General features: G+C 36.5%; 1 protein-coding gene across 1 annotated transcript in view; it reads right to left on the bottom strand.

Moving 5' to 3' along the window:
* KPNA1 (karyopherin subunit alpha 1) overlaps nt 1-19,551 on the bottom strand; it is a 56,388-nt gene extending 36,837 nt beyond the window's left edge. Inside the window, exon 1 of the mRNA XM_031454746.2 lies at nt 19,354-19,551. The gene's annotated coding sequence lies outside the window, so the exon portion shown is untranslated. The remainder of the gene's footprint in view (nt 1-19,353) is intronic.
* Between the last annotated feature and the right edge of the window lie 200 nt (nt 19,552-19,751).

The following is a 19,751-nucleotide window of genomic DNA, read 5'->3' as shown; positions in this document are numbered from 1 at the left end:
TTATTTACAATATTGTGTTAGTTCTAGGTGTACAGCAAAGTATCACAACTTTTTGATTCTGGCCATCTTAGTGGGCTAGATGTCTTTTAACTTACTTTTTTTGCCAACTATATATCTTTCCCCCAAAATGTCTATTTAGATTCTCTGCCCATTTTTAAATTGGGTTGTCTTTTTACCATTAAGTTGTAACAGTTCCTTATTTATTCTAGATATAAGTTCCTATCATATATGACTCATTAATATTTTCTTCCATACTTCCACTAAGATGTCTTTTCACTTTCCCGATGGTGTACTTTAAAGCACAAAAAGTCTTTAATTTTGATGTAACCCAAATTAATCTATTTTTCCTTTTGCTGCTCAATGATTTTAGTGCCATCTTAACTCTAAGTTTCCTCCTAAGAGGTTAAAGTTTTAACTAACTCTTACATTTAGGTTTATCATCCATTTTGAGTTAATTTTTGTATATGGTATGAGGTAAGGGTCCAACGTGATTGTTTTGCATATGGCCACCAGTCGTTTCAACACTATTTGTTGAGAAGACTATTCTTTCTCCACTGAATAGTCTTAACACTATTGTTTGAAAATCAGTCACAGATATATGGTTTTATTTCTCAACTTTCAATTCTTTTCCATTGATCTGTGTATGTGTATCCTTTTGCCAATTCCACACAATCTGGATTACCATTTCTGCAGTAAGTTTTAAAATCAGGAATGTATGAGTACTATTTTATTCTTTTTTAAGACTGTTTTGGCTTACCTGGGTACACCACTATTCCATGTGAATTTTAGAGTCAATCCGTCAATGTCTACACAGAAGTCACCTAAAATTCTGATATGAACTGCACTGAATCTGGAGATTAATTTGGGGAGTACTGCCAATCTTAGTATTAAATCTTTCAGTCTATGAAGACAAAATTTTTTTAACTTAGATCTTTAATTTCTTTCAACAACGTTTTATATTTTTCAGAGTGTTTTACACTTCTTTTGTTAAATTTACACGTAAGTATTTTAATATTTTTGATGCTATTGTAAATGGAATTATTTTAATTTCACTTTTGGATTGTTCATGCCAAGTCTATATAAAATCAATTTTTATGTATTGATTTTGTATCCTGCAACCTTGCTGAACTGAACTTGCTTATTAATGCTAACACTTTATTAGTGGATTCTTAAGGATTTTCTACATACAAGATCATGTCATCTGCCAGAGACAGTTTTGCTCCTTTTCTTCCAATCTTTTGTTTGCTTGTTTGTTTTGGGGGAGAAGTAATTCAGTTTATTTAATCCATTTTTTTAGTGGAGGTACTTGAGATTGAATCCAAGATCTCATGCATGCCAGGCACACACTCTATCACTGAGCTATACCCTCCTCCCTTTTCTTCTGATCTTGGTGCCTTTTCTTTTTCTTGCATAACTGCCATGGCTAGACCCTCCATACAATGTCAAATAGAAGTGGAAGAGAGCAGACAATCTTGTTTTATTCCTGATCTTAGGGGAAAGCATCCAGTCTTTCATCAACAAGTATCATGTTACCTTTGGATTTTTTTCATAGATGTCCTTTAACATGCTGAAGTTCCTTTCTATTCCTAGTTTTTTTCGTGTCTTTGTCAGTGAAAGGTGTATTTTGTCAAATTTTTCTGCATCTTTTGCAAAGACTATGTAACTTTTTTCTTTATTTTACTGATATAGTACATAATTGGTTTATGAAATTTAAACCAACCTTACATTTCTGGGATAAATGCCACTTGGTCATGGTGTATAAATCTTTTTATATGCTGCTGAGTTTAGTTTGTTAGCATTTTGAGAATTTTTGTGTTTATATTCACAAGAGATATTGGTCTGTACTTTTCTTGTGATGTCTTTAGCATAAGGGTAACTAGCTTTATAAAATAAGTTGAAAAGTATCCTCCCCTCTTTCAATTTTTTGAAAGAGTTTGTGAACAAATAGTACTAATTCCTCTTTAAATGTCTGATAGACTTCAGCAGTGAAGCCATGTAGGCCTGGGCTTTTCTTTGTGGGTACTTTTATGATTAATTCAATCTCTTCACTTGTTATAGGTCTATTTAGATTGTTTCTTACGTCAGTTTCAGTAGGTTTTATCTTGCTAAAAATGTGTCCATTTTATCTAAGCTATGTATCTTACTGGTATATAGTTATTCATAGTATTCCTTTATAATTCTTTTAAGTTTTATAAGGTAACCAATAATGTTCCCTCTTTCATTTCTGATTCTAGTAATTTGAGTCTTCTGTTCTTTTTTTGTCAATCTAACCCAAGGTTTACCAATTTTGTTGATGTTTTCAAAGAAACAGTTTTTGGTTTCCTCAATTTTCTCTATCATTTTTTCACTCTCTAATTCATTAATCTCTACCCTAATCTTTATTACTTCCTTCCTTCTACTTCACTCTTCTTTTGACTTAATGTGGAAGGTTAGGTTATTGATTGGAGACACTTAATATAGGCATTTATTTCTAGAAGTTTCCCTCTAAGCACAGCTTTAGCTGTATTCCCTAAGTTTTCTTAGGTAGTAACTTCATTTTCATGTTATCTCAAAGTATTTTCTGATTTCTCTTTTTTTTCTTCCTTTGACCCACTGGTTACTTAGGAGTATGCTCCTTAATTTCTACATATTTGTGAGTTCCCCCAAAGAAACAAATAGTTTCTTTCTGTTGTTGATTTCTGATTTCTTTTCATTGTGGTCAGAGAACATCATTTGTATTATTTCAAACCTTTTAAATATATTAAGGTTTATTCTGTGGCCTAGCATATGGTCTAACCTGGAAAATGTCCCACATGCACTTGAGAATATATATTATGCTGCTGCTGGGTGGTGGTGTGTTCTATACATATCTGCTGGGTCTGGTTGGTTTATATTGTTGTTTCCTTGCTGACCTTATGTCAAGTTGTTCTGTCCATTATTGAAAGTGCAGTATTGAAGTCTCCCAGTCATTACTGAACTATTTCTCCCTTCATCTCTGTCAGTTTCTGCTTCATATATTTTGGTGCTATTACTAGGTTCATACATATTTATAACTTTTATATATCTAGTGGATTGAACTTTTCATCACTATAAAGTGTCCCTCTTCCTCTCTCATAACATGTTTTGTTTTAAAGTCTATTTTTTTCTGTTATTAGTATAGCCACTCCAGCTTTCTTGTGGTTGTTGTTTGTATGGTTTATCTTTTTACATCCTTATACCTTCAATGTATTTGTATCTTTAAAGTGTGTCTCCTGTAGAGAGCATATGGTTAGATCCAGCCTGACAATTTCTGCCTTTTTAATTAGATTATTTAATCAATTCATATTAGTATCATTATTGATATAGCTGGAAGGATGACTGCTTTTTCATTTTTCATTTTCTGCCTCATGTCTTTTGTTCCTTTATTACTTTTGCTTTCTTCTGCATTAAGTGAATTATTTTCTAATGAAGTATTTAAATTTTTTTAGTGACTTTTTCACTGTATTTTTTGTTTTCCCCTCAGCAGTTGCTCAAGAACTTAACATATACACTTTAACTTGCAAGAATCAGCATGATTTATACTAGGTTAATTCCAGTGAGATACAGAAATGTTATGCTATATAATTCTACTCCCTTTCCTCTATAATACTTTTGTTATACATATTACATGGTATAATATACATATTAATGGTATAAATATAACATAGTTATAATTATTTCTTTATCATCTACAGTCACTTCCTTAGCTTAACATAGTTTTGCTTCCACTCACCTCCTTTGAGCTGTTACTGGCAGACACATTACAAATATATTACATTTCTATAGGCCCAAGAATATAATATATACATTATTTTACACAACTGCTTTTTAAATGTTTTGTGAAAAAAAATGTGGTTATATACTCTCTTAAAATTGCACAATTACTTTTACTGGTGCTCTTTGTTCATATAGATTCAAATTACCATCTGGGGTCACTTGCTTTCAGCCTAAAGAATTTCCCTTAGCAATCTTGAAAGGCAAGTCTGCTAGTAACAAAAGTCTCTCAGTTTTTATAATCTAGGAAACTCTTCATTTACTTTCATTTTTAAAAGATAGCTTGGCTGGATATACAAAAATTTGGTTGACAGTATTTGTCTCTGAGTACTTCAAATATATTACTCCACAACCTTCTGTATTCCATTGTTTCTGATGAAAAGTCAGCAGTTATTATTATTTTTTTTTAATCAGGGTTCCATTACAAGTAAATAACCGGCTGTTTTTCTCTTGCTGCTCTGAAGGATTTCTTCTTGTCTCTGATTTTTAACATTTTTACTCTGATATGTCCATTTGTAGGTTTTCTTACATTAATCCTACTTGAAGTTCTTTGGGTTCTGTGGATGGATATGTAGGTCAGTGTTTTTCAATAAATTTGAGAAGTTTTCTGCCATTATTTTCTTGAATACTTTTTTCTCCTTTTTTTCTCCCCTCTTCTGGTATTCTCATTATGTGTACTACCATGCACTTTATGGTGCCCCACATTTCTCTGAGGCTCTTCTCAATTTTATTCATTTTTTTCTCTCTCTTCCTTAAATTTCTACCGATCTATTGACAAGTTCACTAGTTCTTTCCTCTACCACTTCAAATCTACCTTTGAGCCCCTCTAATTAATTTTTCATCAGTTATGTTACTTTTCAACTCCACAATTTCCATTTGGTTCCTCTTTAGAATCTGTCTCTTGATTGACAGTATCTATTTGATATGAGTTATCATCACATATTCCCTTCTTTAATCAAGGTTTCCTTTGATTCTTTGAACATATTTATACTGGTTACTTCAAAGTTTATTTCTGTTAAATCCAACATCTGGTCTCCCTCACAGGCAGTTTCTATTGTCTCCTTTTTTTCCAGTGTAGTAGCCACACTCTTCTAGTTTTTGTTTGCACATATTTCACCTTTTTATTGGGAACTCAACATCTTATAAAGTATTGAGGCAACTCTGGGTATTGCCCGGTCCCCTAGAGGTTTTCTATTTTTGGTTGTTTATTTGCACAGTAATTTGCTAGATTATTTTAAAGAAGTCTGTTTTTCCATCCCACACCCTCCCCCTCTCGTGTTGGTCCTCAGAGGTGGCAGAGCCTGGATATGCCCACAGTCAACTTGCCGTAGCTGTAATTTGGTAGGACTCTGTCTCTCTCCCTGACCACACCGAGCTATTAACTTCCACTGTCAGTTAGATTGCTGTACTGTTTTAAACAATGACCTCAGTAATAAATTGCTCTACAGAGGAATCCAACCAAATTCAGGCTCCTTCGAAGGAGTAGTTTCAGGTCAGTGTCTGACATTCACTCTGTCCCTAGGAATGCTCCTTCCAGCTGTCTCTTATCCCAGTTCTTACCTGGTTTGAACCTCTCCAGCTCTAATGTAAGCAAAGTCGTTCCTTGAGGAAGAGATTAGGGGCCATCTGCTTTATGACCTGTTTCTCTCCTCTACCCACAAGCAAATCTCTGAACCAGGGCTCTAAAGATGGGGGTGTGGACAACAGCCACTCTTTTGAGTGACACCCATAGGAACTGAGTATTTGATAGGGGGTAGATACAAGCCTGAAGTCTTCTCAGCTTGTCTCTCCTGATGTGGAACCACCATTTTATAAGACAGGGAAAAGATGATCTGTCCCCTAGTATGCTCAGCAGCTCTGTTCCCAACAGTTTCTGTTCTGCAAGTGGAGACCGGACAAACAGTAGTCCAGTCCCCTTCCTTTCCAACAAATTTACCTAGAACTTAGCCTAAGCAGCAGGCAGCTGGGGGCAGGATGAGACATCCCAATGTCCTGCTCCTCCCAGGAAGAAAACCTTCCCTCCAGCTGGAAGCTCTGCATTTATTGTATGCCTTAGGACCATTTCCAAAGCTCTAAATAGTTGTTTTTTAATAGTTTTCCCCAGTTGTACAAAGGAGTGGGTCTGCAGAGCTCCTTATGCTATCAGGATGAAAGTCACGGGAACAGTTATTTTTAAAAAGATGATTTTGATGCAAGCCTGGTTTGAGAATCACTGATCTATAATGTGCTGTGTCACATCATCTATTTTAGCAGGATCTCTTAAAAAACCTATAGGGCAAAATTATTATTCTCACCCTTTACAGGTAAGGATTCAGGAGGCTCAAGGATAATTAAGGTTAAATGAGGTCATAGGGTGGGCCCCTAATCCAAAAGGACTGGTGTCCTTATCAGAGGAAGAGACACCAGAGATATTTCCCCTCCCCCTCCCTCTATATATATATCTCTACACCCTCAACCCCTGCATGTGCTCAGAGAAAAAGTCATGTGAGGAAACAGAGAGAAAGTGGTCATCTGCAAGCCAGGAAGAGAGACCTTATCAGAAGCCAACCCTGTTGGTGTGAAGGAAAAGCCTGGCTGGTCTAACAAGATAACTCACAAGTCTAGGAATGTGAAGGACAGGCTGGGCTGGGCTAACAAGATAACTCACAAATCTAAGTACTGGAATACTGATCTGAGTTCTGCTAGACTAACTTGTAAATCTAGGTTAATCAGTGTTGTTTTGCTGTTCATGTTTTTTTGCTAGCCAGCTGGGTTTTCAAAGATACATATCTGGCTTTGGAATGTTGGTTTGCTGCCTCCCCACCTCCACTTTTGTGATGATAATGCTGCTAAAGCTGTTCCATGCCTATTGGCCTAATACCCCAAGCTTGTACTTCACCCTATAAAACCTCATGCGCACATCTTGGAGGTGCTCAGAGCTTTGGAGCAGAAGCCCCTCTGAGCCCGCCGGCGTAATACATCTGAGTACTCCAACCCTCCGAGTGGTGCTTGTTTCTTGACTGGACTGTCGTTTCCGTAACATTGGAACTTTGATCTTGGACTTCTAGCCTCCAGAACTGTGAGAAAATGAATTTCTGTTGTTTTAACCATCCAATCTGTGATGCTTTTTAACGATAGCACAAGCAGACTAATAATATATCCAGCAGTATTTTGTCACACTGGGCTTTTATTAGACTAAGAGACTGGTGCAATGCAGATGAGAATTTGCAAGTAATTCTGAAGGAATCATAATTAATGGTGCTGACAAATGACACAGAGAAGAATGGGATTCCTGAAACAGGCAGCATTTTGGTTCTGAAAGATCAAATATAGCATAATAGCAATGATAACCAAATTCAAGTTTTAGGTTAAAAGAAGGAGAAAGCCTATAGTAACAGAGCAAGACCTGGATAAAATTTAACAAGACTTTAACAAAACTAATAAGACTTAAGTAACTGGAAGCCTAGATTCAACAAGGAGCTAGAAGGGCAAGCAGTTACGGAAAGACAATGTTGGGAACACAGTACACATATACATAGAGAGAGTAAATGATAAAGCAAATGGAGTAAAAAGTAAAATGAACAATTGTGGAATGTGGGCAGTAGGTAAACAGGAGGGCTTTGTACACTTTTAGAAACTTCTGTAAGCTTGAATTTATTTCAAAAATCTTAAAAATAAAAAAAATCTAAAGGAAAGAAATGTTCACAAAAAGATTAATTATTCACTTGCTTTTTATTAAAGTGACATAAGAAGTAAGTCCAGAGAAGAGGTTTGGCCTTAAAACCCTGTTTTCAAATTTACTTCTTAGCATAATAATATAGGGAAGGTACTAAACTTCTGTGAATCTTGGTTTCCTTATTGCACTGTGGAGATAATACCTTATACGGCAATGAAAAGTAACATATGAAAGCATACCTCCACTGACCCATATATAGCTCACACCTGATATTTGTGTAATGAAGAAATGGCTTTAAATAGCTCCAGAGATTCAAAAAAAAAAAATCTCTTCTGACTAAAATGATCAGAGAAGGCTTCATTGAGAAGATGGTGTTTCAGCTAGCTTACGAAGAATAGACAGGATTTCATCAGTTGAGGCCGAAAGAGAAAGACCCACAAAACAGGGCAGAATACAAAATAAAGGCACAGACATTAAAAAGAACAACTGATAAGGAACAGCAGTAAGCCATGTGTGATCAGAGCAACTGTTCTTTAAAAGGAGTAGGTATACATAAGGAAATGCCAGGGCCTCTTGTCCTGTCTTACTTTTTTAGTTACATTTTGATATCCAGAAACTCACAAATGACTCCAACACTCTAAAAATTTCCACCATTCATACACTGCACTTGTGCTTTTGAATTTCAAAACATTTCACACACACACAAAATCCAAACAGTATGGGTAGGTATAAACGGAAAAAAATGAAACCGTACCTCCCCTTGTTTCTAACGGTAACCACCATCAAGTTCTCTGTATATTCTTTCAAGAATTGGTTATACATACACATATCCTTTTGATTTTTATTGTACACACACAGTTCTGCAGTTTGCTCAATTCTGGACAACTTTCCATACCAACACCTATAGAGTTTTATCATTTTTAACAATATAGTAATTAACTTTTGTACCATAACCAGATCCTATGCATCAATGACAATTATGCTTGACTCCAATTGTCTACCACAAACAAGGCTGTAACTAAATTATCCTTCCTATATTTGCATATGTTTCACAAATAAACCTATGAAAGAATTTTAAACAGTGAAACCTCAAGGTCAAAAGTATGTTAATTTAAAATTTTAATATTGTCAAAGTTCCCTCTAAAATATTGCCCCCATGTACTAGTGAATATGAATGTTCCAGTTCCCCATCACCACCGCTGCTAATCCAGGACCAATTTAAATTTTCCCGTATTTGACAATATGATATGTGAAAAAAAAAAATGCTTCTCATGAACGCTATTTTCATACTACTACTAGTTATGTGCTTTGTTCATATTCACTCTTAAGTTTTTCAGATGTGATGTGACGGCATGATCACTTTGATGCCTCATGGAATGTCTGCTGTGTATTCCTGTGTTTCAAAATTTTATTTTTACCTCTAATATGGTAAATGTTAACAGATACACAATAATAACATAAACAAAAGTTTTCTTTCTTCAGGGTATCTGTTAAGAGTGTAATGTTCTGTGACCAAAAAATTTGAGAACCCTTGGTCCAGATAATCTTTTCTGTCTTGTTAAGAGAAAAAGAAAGTCCTTTGATATTCAGATAGCATTCAATTTATAGATTAAGGAAACATTTTTACAATATTGGGTCTTCTTGGTCAGAAATTAAATATGTATTTACACTTATCTTTTTTGCTACAATGATATATGTGAAGTTTCCTTTCATTATATTCTAACTGGCTACTGTCTGAATACAGGGAAATTACTTATTACTACATATTAGTTTTTTAAAGCCAGCCACTGAATTCTGTGTTTGATACTTTCAGTTGACACTCTTGATAATGAAGTTTTTTTAAAGGCTCAATTTTATTGAGGTATAATTTACATACAGTAAAATATGCCATTTAAGTAAATACCACCACAATTAAGACAGAGAATCTTTTCCTCACTACAGAAAATTCTGACAGGCCCCTTTCTAATAAATCCATTTTCCCAACCCCAGGCGATCTGCCCTTCAATTTTGCATTTTCCAGAATGCCAAATAAATGGAGCCACACAACATGTAGCCTTTCAAGTGCAGCTTTTTTCACTCACTAATAACTAGTCTGGGATTCCCCCATACTGTTGCATCTACCAGTAAATGACTCTTTTTGTTGCTGAATTGTATTCTATTATATTCCACAATTTGTTCATCTATTCATCAGTTGATAGTCATCTGGATTGTTTGCAGTTTTGAGTGATTATGAATAAGCCACTATAAACATTCACATACGGTTTTTGCGTGGATAAATGTTTTCATTTTTCTTGGGTAAAGCCTAAGAGTAAGACTGCTGAGTCATATGATAAGTGTATGTTTAACTTTACAAAAAATTGTCAAACTGTTTTCCAAAGTGGCTGTAACATCCTGCATTCCTACAAGCAGTGTATAAGAGCTCCAGTTGTGTCACAGTATTCTTTTAATATACTTAAAAAAAAAATCACATCTATGGTCCACACATCTATACCTATTTTACTAAAGTGTTAAAATCTGAAATGTGTGTTGAATTATACCAAATGTCTTTTTGGCAGTTATTAAAATGATCAGTTTATCTCCTCTGACATATTAAATACAGTGAGATATTAATACATTTCTTAATAATGAATGATTTTTGACTCAGAATAAACACACTTGGTCACAGTGTATCATTCTTTTTAATTCTATCTGTTAGTATTTTCTTAAAAATGTCTAAATCAGTGGTATAGCTCAGTGGTAGTGTGTGCTTAGCATGCACGAGGTCCTGGGTCCAATCCCCAGTACCTATCTTAAATAAATAAATAAAAATAAATAAACCTAACTCCCCTCCTAAAAAATTTCTAAATCAGTATTTATAAATGAGACTGATTACTTAATACCCTCTTCCCCTCCTCTTTTGAGGGGGGTATTATATTTGTCACATTGAGAGCTTTTTGAAAACACATGGGTATGACTCCAACTTTATGACATTCTCAAAGAGGCAAAACTGGAGAGTTAAAAGATCAGCAGTTGCCAGGGGTCTAAGGAATGGGAGGGATGAACAGCAGAGCACAGAGGATTTTGGAGACAGTGAAACTATTCTGAATGATAGCATAATGGTTGACACATGTCTCTAAACATATGTCAAAACCCACAGAATGTACACCACCAAGAATGAACCCCAATGTAAACTATGGACTTTAGTTGGTAATAACGTGCTCATGTTGGTTCACTGATTGTATCAAATATGCCACACTGATGAGGGATGTTGAGGGTAGGGGAGTATATATGTGTGGGTGGGGAGGGCTATGTGTGAACACTGTATTTTCTGCTTAATTCTTGAACTGCTTAATTTCTATGAACCTGAAACTGCTCTAAAAGAATAAAGTCTCTTAAAAAAATTGAACTTTTTTGTTCCACAAGCTCCCTTGGCCTTGATTCATTCAATACTCTCTCTGTCCTCCACCAATGTATACACAAAACACACTGAGTATAGATCTTTCTATATTTCTATTATATTCAAAATGGTTTATGTTGAGTGTGTGGAGTCAATCCAAACAGTCAGTAAACCTCAAACACATGCTAACTATTCTGAATGTTTAACATCCACAATATTTGTGGAACACCATAAAATGCTAACATACTTAGTTCCACCATATAAATTAAGCATAATTTTATTAGAAAACATGATGTACATTTAATATTAAAAAGCCAAAACCACAAGAAAGTATGACTACAAAAGAAGCAAGTTATGGATTTATCAACTTAAACATAAAGCATAAAAAAATTTCAGTTCATATGTGAATATTTTCTTGAAAGCTTTATTTTCTGATCAAAAAATAGGGAGGTGCAAGCTCACGCTCTATAGGTGAGCTCTATAGCTTACACTCATTAATTTGTTATCAACTTCTAAGTCAGATAGTAGTAGCAGATCCCTTTAAAAGATTTTAATAAAAATTAGGGATGAAAAATAAAACTTAAAATATCTGACACATTTTTTCCCTGTAAAATAATTAGTTATCTTTATTTTAGTGACAACATTCTAGTGTTCAATGGGGGCACAGTTTGAAAAACCCTGCAACAAGCCTCTTCTGTGAGAAGTCAATGCTGCAGACATGATTCATAGGCACTCATCTCTGATAAATTTGATAGCTCTAACCTCAACAATCTAATAGAAATCCCTAATTTTCTTTCATGTCCCAGCTTCAGACCTTTTTCCGCTACAAAATTTACTATAAACTTTGACCCTGAATTCTGATCTCACCTTCTAGTATCTATGGGTTCCCAACTTGCAAGGTTTCCCAAAGACACTCTCAATATCCAAACATTTAAAGGAAAATATTTACCAAGGATTTGGGGAATTTACACCCTAGGATTCAGTAATTCCACTTTTGGAATGTACCAGAAGGAAATAAAATCAGCAGTATATGTAAGAATGTTCACAGCAACGTGACTGTTACAGTGAAAAATCGGAAACCTAAAAACTATAAAGCAAGGGTTTGTCTCTGGGACATAATCATAATATACCGAGAAATAAGAAAAACAGAACACTAACGCATGAAAAATCTGGGTGGTGGGAACAAAACTCCAATCTACGTTATTTTCTATACTTTTAAAAATATTTCATAACTTGAATTAGAATACAAAAACATTAAATGGGTATTAATATGATTTGTCTTTATCCCCCAAATTTTCTTCAGTAAGCAATAGACTAATTACACAATAAGAAAAACTTCCAAAAAGTAAAGCTGAAAGCATGTATTTACTACCATGAGCCTTCCCAGCCTAACTGAAACACTGTATTTCTTTATTCTTGGCTGGAATTTCATCAACTCAACATGCTATTCTTTCATCAAAGTTCTGATTGAATAGTCTAAGTTTTTAATCAAAGAGAAAAACTACCTCTCTCCTTATAGTTGGATTTAAGATAAATCTTTCCCCCAAAATAGCATAAAGGTTTCCTTCATGATAAAAAAAAAGAGCAAATCTGCCTTTATCTGATTCATATCCATTACTGAATTTAATAAGTTCTATATTATTACACATACATTTATATGAGTTTTCATATTTTAAATTAAGAATTATACAGGATGTATGAGTTTTCTTCCCAAAACATTAACATCTCAGTACTCAGCAATTTTTTTTGTTTAATGGAGGTACTGTGGATTGAACCCAGGACCTCATGCATGCTAAGCATGTGCTCTATCACTGAGCTATACCCACCCTGCCTCAAAGCTCAGAAATTTAATTTTAACCTTCTATACTAAGCAAAATACTGAGCACATAGCACTCAAATGGCATGGAAAGAATGGACACGCCAGAAAATATAGAGTTTATGTGAAGAAATAAAATGATGGATTTGGTAGATTAATCTACACAAAATTATACTTTTTTTAAAGGGATGAATTACAAATATGGAACAGGAAAGGAGAGAATCAAAGGTTATAGATGAGATGTCAAAAACTTTTTAGAAGCTGTGAAAACAGATTGTCAAATGGTATTTTACTAGCAAAGTAGAACACTCTGAAGCCTAAGCACCTGCAAAGAAGCTGATTCATACTGCCCACAAGCAGGAGGCTTCAAAGGCAGGAGGCCCCCACAGGCTTTTCTGAAGGGAGAGTAAGGAATGGGACTAAAAATTGGAAGGCTAGTTTTTTTTTTTTAACATTTTTTTTTATTGAGTTATAGTCATTTTACAATGTTGTGTCAAATTCCAGTGTAGAGCACAATTTTTCAGTTATACATGAACATATATATACTCATTGTCACATTTTTTGGAAGGCTAGTTCTAAGTCTACAAAATAGCCATCACACCCAGACTTCCTCCTCCCTTGTGCCCAGCCAGGCAACCATCCCTCCCCAAAGCCCTACAGATGTTGAGAGGATTACTCTGAAAAAACTAGAGACTCATGGGACACTAGTGAGGTATACACAGGATTACACAAGCACAATTAACAGTGAGAATGACAGCTCCTTTTCTAAGGTAAGTTCTCGGAACATAGCATTTAGGTAAGAGATTGGAGGCACTCTCTCTCAAGGAAACCAACCAGGCCAAGATAAGAGAACTGTGAGTCCTCTCCCCCTATAAAAGGCCACCAGCAACTCTGCCCACCCTTTAGACTGGTAGTCATGTAGGCTCAAACACATCCCAAAACTGCCCACTCTTTAACAAGCCATACCTATAGAGTTTCCAATTCAGTTTTTAACACTTCACTCTTAAATATGAATGGACAACCTTAAGTTTACCAGACATCTGAGAAAAGCCTCTATAGAGAAAAGACTGCAATGAAATAAAGGAACTTAAAAGAAGTAGAGCAATGAAAGGTACCAAAAAACCTACCAAAAAACCCAACTAGTATTACTATCCTTAAAAGGATTATAGTGTTTATAAAACAATGCAAAGATACCATAAGAATGAGCTCTAGGAAATTAAAACTATGGATAGGAGCTTAAAATTCAACAGAAGGTTGGAAGATTAACACTGAAGAAATCTCTCAGGAAACAGAACAAAGAGACTAAGTGATGGAAAATAGGAAGGAAAAGAAAATTAAAAGAACAAACTAAGAACTCTAATACCTAGTAATCCAAATTCCAAGAGAGAAAAAGTTGATGAGGAAGATTATTAAAGAAACAGTGCACCAAATTTAGAATATTCATTCAGTGAAAGACACCATGGACAAAACTAGCACAAAGATGACAGGCATAGAGAAGATATTTTCATCCTAAAACAGACCTTCACAAGGAACTCCTGCAAACCAAAAAGACAGGAAACCCAAAGGAAAGATAGAGAAAAGGACAAAACAGACAATTATCAAAAGGGAAAACCTGAAGGGATACAAGAGATGCTCAAACTCATTAGTTATCAGAGAATGTACATTAAAACAATACTACTTTATACTTATTAGACTAATAAAAATTAGAAAGTTAGATAAAACCAAATACTGGCAAAGATGTGGGCAAACAAGAACCCTCCTCCATTGCTAGTAAGAGCATAAACTAGTTCTCGAATTCATTGACTCAAGAATCCCACTCCTGGATATATCTCAGACAACTTCTTACAGAGGTCCATAAGGATGCACAAGGAAGAGTATATTTACCACAGTTTATTTGTGATGCCAGAAAGTCAACTCAGGTGTCAGTGATTAGGGAATGAAAAGTAAAATGTAGTAGATGTATACTGGAATTCCACATTATACACAATTATATGTACACACAACAAAACAGAAAGGTCTCCAAAACAATGCTGAGTGAAAAAGACTAAGAAACAGAACAAAGTCTGTAACAATATATAAACTAAATACACACACCCCACCCACTACATATTTCACAATGATTCACATATAATCAAGGAATGTTATCAACCACAATGCAATGACTGCCTGCTAGAAAGGGTACTGGAAGTAGGGCTCAGAAATGAAAAATTTAAAGGAACTTGTATAGTCTGATGATAGTGTCAAGAACTGGAAAGCTAATTAACTCTACAACTCTTTTACCTAAAGTACCCCCCAAAATAATATTAATGATAAAATAAATTTCCCAAAACTAAAGGACATGAATTCCCAGCTTGTAAGGGTCCATGGAGTGCCCTTAAATGAAAAAAGAACCACATCTAGGCACATTAGGGGTTAAAAATAATATCCTAAAAGCTTCTAGAGATTGGAGGAAAGATGGGGAAGGTCACACACAAATCAAGAATGAGAATGGCTTTGGACATCAACAGCAACGTTAGAATGCAGAAAACAACAGAGCTATGACTTCCAAACTTTTTAAGCCTAGAAATTTATACTCAAATTATTGATGAAATGTTAAGGTAGAATAGATTTTTTTTTTAATCATGCAAGATCTCAGAAGGTTTTTCCTTCCCAGGTACCCTTCCTCTGGAAGTTAAGAAAATATGGAAAATAGGAAATCCAGTAGAGAGAAGGGCATTGAGAGTTTTAAGGGTGACATAAAGAGAAGTTCCAGGATAACAGCTGTGAAGCAGGCCTAAAAAGTAACCAGTCCAGATTGCATTAAAAGGACAGAGGTTCCAGGATAGCTGTCTCATGGATACAGAAGGGGGAAAAAAGGTATTACTCCTGGAAAAACCAAACTGGTTAAGAGAAGAAATGATACAATACATTGCATGGTTCAGCTATAAATATTTGTTATAACTGAATGATAACTTAATAAACACCTGTGATAAAGGAAGACTTTGTAAGAATGTTTTAAGTTCTCCTGCAAGGTTTAATGTGTTATCATGTAAATATTCCAAGGCAGGGTGCCTTGTGGTTTCAGCCAGCCTTGTGCTATGCCGTTAAGATTGATTTACTGCTTAAAATCACTTTACTTTATCCAATTTTTACTGAACTTTTTATGTAAAAAATAAAATAAAGAAAAAAAGAAACACCTGTGATAATTATATTGAAAGGATGGGAGAGGTAATGTACATATGTGTGGACAAAAGTCAATAGATAATGTCCAAAACTGGTATATCAAGAAATAGCAAGAGAAGCAAATGATTCATAAATATGAAAGAGGAAATAGCTAAAAGAAAATGGTAGCCTCCAAAGTGCAGAGGCTGGGACAGAAGACAGTTGTTTTTTACATATTATTCTAATTTAAAATTTGTATTTTTTAATGGCAATAAAGCAAGGAACTCATACAGCCTTTCAGCTTTCAGTAAATTAGGTCTTCACAATATCATTTCATGATGTTAAACAAACTACATTTTTAGTTTGTTCTGCTGGAGAGAATGAACTGCAAACCAAGACAAAATCAAGCTCTAATGTTTGATGTTAACATTGTACAAATAGCCTTGTGTTTGAATCCTAACTCTACCACTTACTCTGTGAAGTAGGACAAGTTACCTAACTACCCTCTACATGTACCTCACCTTCTCAAAGTGCTTTTACAATAATTAAGTGAAAGTACCTGATGTAGTGCTTGATCCATCAATAAATGTTAGTACCTTCTGCTTGTCTTCTTTTTCCTAGCTACAAACTCCCATTCTGTTCCCAAGCAGCCTTGTTGGTCAGAGAGTACAGAGACTCATGGACAACTCAGCACATATCCCTCCTCATGCTGGAAAATCAATCATGATGAGTAAGCAGACTTATCTTTGTATATGAAGGGCAGCATTATTCTTGCTATGTGAAGTAGATTATCCCTATTATCCACATTCTGGATTACTGCCTGCTTTCAGGAACTGTCCCAATTAGTCTACTACACTAGATCAGAACCATTTTATCACTTACATCTGTCTTGTAGGGTTATATCATCTTTAAAAACAAACAAAAAAACTGTATGTTCCATCAGTCTTCATTCTTGCCCTTTCACTGCAAGGCCTCAAAATTTTTTACCAGGGTCCTATCTGGCCCCTTGCTGGCCTGGGGCCACCTCCTGCTTACTACAGCAAGAATAGAGTGAAATCAGCCTTAATCGGCTAATTTAATTGTTTACCATTTCCAATGTTTTCTTCCATTATTATGGCTAAATTCAGAATACCTTGCAAAGTACATAAATCTTAAAGAGAGTAATGGGGAATTATCTTTATCACTGTCAGTCATCTTTACTTACATGGCCAAAAGTCTTAATTGATTTTATACAAAGTATTCATACGTACGTCTAGAAACAATCTGACAGACTTAAAAATACAAAATCATAAATCATCAAGGCTTTATCATCTAATTCAATAAATATTATCCTAAAATAATGGAAATAAAAATAATATATAATCCCTATTCTGAAATGAGGGAAAAGGTAAAAGAATCAAGAGAAAGAAAGAACAACAACAACAAATAGTCCAGGAAACAACTGAGAGCAATTCCAGACTATCTGACATAACATATAACATAGTTGAGGCTAATAAAAATTATAAAAATTACCAACACTGAACACAGCTCTGAACCTCCTCACAGCCAAAGCATAAAGAGAAATAGGATGGCTTACAAAATACAAACGATCTAATAAAAGCAGTCATTTGTTTAAAACCCAAAGAAAGAAAAGACAAAAATGTATTACGGGGGTCTTAAAAAGAATTTTTCTCTAAGGTTTCTATTTTATAAGGATCAATAAATAAATAATGTTCCAATACTAGATAAAAATCAAAGTGCAAAATATTAATTCATAGTTCTGTGAAGAAACTTCTACAAGGACCTAAAGTAACATAATGTAAATATTCTGACTTCAGATGAGGCATTAATTTTTATCACTTAGTTTATTCTAGGTTTTTATAAATATATGTTTTGTTTCCCCACTAGACTGTAAACTCCTGGAGGTTTCTGTTGTCTGAGTCCATCTGAACTTCCTTTGCTATTTACTATAGTTTTTGCTCAATTGTAATGACTGATAAAATGTCATGCAGTCAATATTTAGTCATTATTTGTCAGTCTTCCCCTCTACACTATAAATTCCATGAGGACAGGAACAGTGTCTTGATCACATTTACATCCCCAGTCTCACATACTCCATGAACACTCCAAGAATTCGCTGAATTAATGGACCAAATAAAGAAAACACAACAAAGAAATATGAAAGGAAAGAAGAAATAATTTCTAAAATGGCAGTGATTTTGGTTCTAAGGCTGGTTCCAACAAGAGCTGGATGACCTTAAGTTACTTAACTTCTCTAACCTTCAAAGCTTTAATCTGTAGAAAGGAAAAAATAACATCTTCAGAGTTAAATATTAAATGCTTTAATACACTAAAAGCATTTAGCAAAATACCTGTAAAGGAGCTCAATAAATGTTACTTCCTTTAGGTTCTCTCATATCCTCCACCTTAAATCAGGTATTACACATTAAAGTGCCTTCCAAGAATAGATTATTTCAGCAAAAGTACAATAGAGTTTATTCTCACTTTCCTTTGAAAAGTTAAAATTTCATCTCTTCAATCTTTACAATGGAAAGAGAAGCGATTGTGAATTACTTTCAAAATATTTCAAATGCAAGAAGAAGAAGAAAAAAAAGTCATGAATGAGTTTTGAAGCAACAAGAGGGGGAGGAATCACCTACAAGCCTCCTGTAAACAAACAGGGGTTCTGAAGGAAGTGTTTATTAAAGGAAAAAAGGACTGAAAAAGTTAGAAATATTATTTAATAGGATGTTTTAGAAAAAAATACTTCCAAACTGTTTATTCTAATCTTAAAGTTTAAAAATCAATTCTTTTGAAGTCGTTCACTCAAAAGTGGAACATTAAATACTTCCATTCAAACCTAAAACATTCCTTCATGACGACTTCCGTGACTCCAGTCATCCTTGTTTTCCCCTCCCCTTTAGAGCTTAATCTAATACTTCGCCGCTTCCCTCGCATCACCACTGACACACGCTATGTGCAGACGAAGTTCTGTCATTCCTATAATTACCACACCCCTGTCAGCCTCTTCAGGCCCATGTTATGACATCTGTAAACTGCAGTCGTCCGTCTCCACCCCCGCCCCCCGCCACCTCCCCACCTCCCTCCAAACCACCGGCTCCGGCTGGAGCAGTAACTTGTGAATTCCCGAGACGGTCCCTTCTTGCCCGGGTTAGGATCTTTACACGTCGCCCCCTGCTCTCTCCAGCCTCAGTCACAGCACTCTGCGCGGCCCACCCCCGCCCCCCGCGCGCTCGCGCCTGGCCGCGGCGCTGGCTCCGCGCTCCCAGCTCTCCGCCCCGCTGCCTCGGCGCCCCGCAGTCCCCGGCGCCGCTTCCAGCCCCGCCGCCGCCCCGCCCCGCCCCGGCCGCGGTTCCCGATGGCGAGCACACCAGCGCTCCCCGCCCCCACCCTCCCTTAGGCTGGCCGCGCGGCCGTTAGGACAGCCGGGCCGGTGACGCACGGAGGCGCCGCGAGCGCCCAGGCCCAGGAACCAGAGCTCGAGCACAGACGGCGCCCGCCCTCGCCGCGGGCCTCTCCCGGGTCCCGCTGAGGACTGCCGGATCCGCCAGCGGGAGGGGGAGGGGCTGGGGGCCGCCGGGGCCCCGCACTTACCAGGCTTAAGGCAACCGATCCCGGTGCCACTGCTGGGGTAAGCCGCTGACTCGCTCGCTCGCCCGCCGTGCCTCTGCCGCACACAACCTCGAAGAGCAGACTCGCGCCTCGGCGGTGATCACCAGGCCTCGCTCTCGACCGCCGCGCACCCAGCACAGCGAGACCTAGCTCAGCCGGCGTTCGCAATGCGCCTGCGCGCGGGGGCTGGACCGCGCGCCTGCGCGCACCCTCCACCGCCCTGCTGCAGAGGCTGCTGGGAGATGTAGTCTTCCAACCGTCTTTCTCTGGAAATGCTAACGGTTAGCCCGGAACCAGTGGAGAGTCCGGGGTCAGGGAGAAGGTCTGATTGAGGAGGTTCACAGAGGCAGAGGTTAGAGAGTCACGCTGGAGTGACAGGG

This window comes from Camelus dromedarius, chromosome 2 (assembly GCF_036321535.1).
Source record: "Camelus dromedarius isolate mCamDro1 chromosome 2, mCamDro1.pat, whole genome shotgun sequence".
In the NCBI taxonomy this organism is placed as follows: domain Eukaryota; kingdom Metazoa; phylum Chordata; class Mammalia; order Artiodactyla; family Camelidae; genus Camelus; species Camelus dromedarius.
The sequence above is the reverse complement of the archived record's forward strand: the minus strand, read 5'-3'. Positions and strand labels throughout refer to the sequence as shown.